This window comes from Nilaparvata lugens, chromosome 6 (genome assembly GCF_014356525.2).
Source record: "Nilaparvata lugens isolate BPH chromosome 6, ASM1435652v1, whole genome shotgun sequence".
In the NCBI taxonomy this organism is placed as follows: domain Eukaryota; kingdom Metazoa; phylum Arthropoda; class Insecta; order Hemiptera; family Delphacidae; genus Nilaparvata; species Nilaparvata lugens.
This window is the reverse complement of record NC_052509.1, coordinates 65,250,080-65,251,222: the sequence shown is the minus strand read 5'-3', so window position 1 is coordinate 65,251,222 and position 1,143 is coordinate 65,250,080.

Genomic DNA, 1,143 nt, shown 5'->3' with positions numbered 1-1,143 from the left:
GACAAAAACATTCACTATCAACAAAAAATATTTAACGATTACGATTTGAATCTATTCTGATCTTGTTAGTATTTAATAATAATCTAATTATGATAATGTGAGTTGTATTATATCTACCCACTTAGTTAAATTACAATAATTTTCGCACATAGAAAATAAGTTGTTGAAGTTGATTCACAACTTTACATAAACAAATTTTATAGATCTGTTGGAATTTTATAGAATTTGTAATGAAGTCAAAAATTGATTGAAATACAAGCCCACACAATAAATTTTCCTAGAATTTATCCAAGCCTAGAAATAGTTGTCAGTTTCTATAATTTACGCTTATGCAAACAAGTATAGAATTATCTTTATACAATAATGTGTAATGTGCCTTCATATATCTATATATATAAAAGCGAAATGGCACTCACTCACTGACTGACTCACTCACTCGCATAACTAAAAATCTACCGGACCAAAAACGTTCAAATTTGGTAGGTATGTTCAGTTGGCCCTTTAGAGGCGCACTAAGAAATATTTTGGCAATATTTTAACTCTAAGGGTTGTTTTTAAGGGTTTAAAGTTCGTCTTTTAGCATGTATATTCTTCTTCTCCCAATCTCTTAATTATAATTGAAATTTCCATATCATATGTTACTATAGAACTATAATCTAGATAGAGTACCTCTTCGAAACAGTTGTTAATTGGCAACTAAATTAATAATTTTGTCAGGTTGGCATTAAGTTGAGTTGACTTTGTTAGGTTGGCACCAAGTTGAAGATTTAAATGCATTTATCGCGGAAAAATTGATTGGGCACTGCTACTTCAATCCTGGGAATATTATATTACTAGCCGTCGGGCTCGCTTCGCTCGCCATATCCGTTTAGCCAGACGTTTAGTCTGGACCCCCGACTGGATTGTCCTAACATGATAAAAATGCAGGCGAGCGAAGCGAGCCTGCTAATCTCATTCTTGGACGATCCAGCCGGGGGTCCAGGGGGCGGAGCCCCCTGGCTAGACGTATATGGCGAGCGAAGCGAGCCTGACGGCTAGTTTGTAATATTCATGAGGTTGTATGATTTTAAAATATTATGCTCTCTTTGTACTGTATTCAAGGAAAGATTTGTGATAACATATTTGAACACGTTTATTTTTACA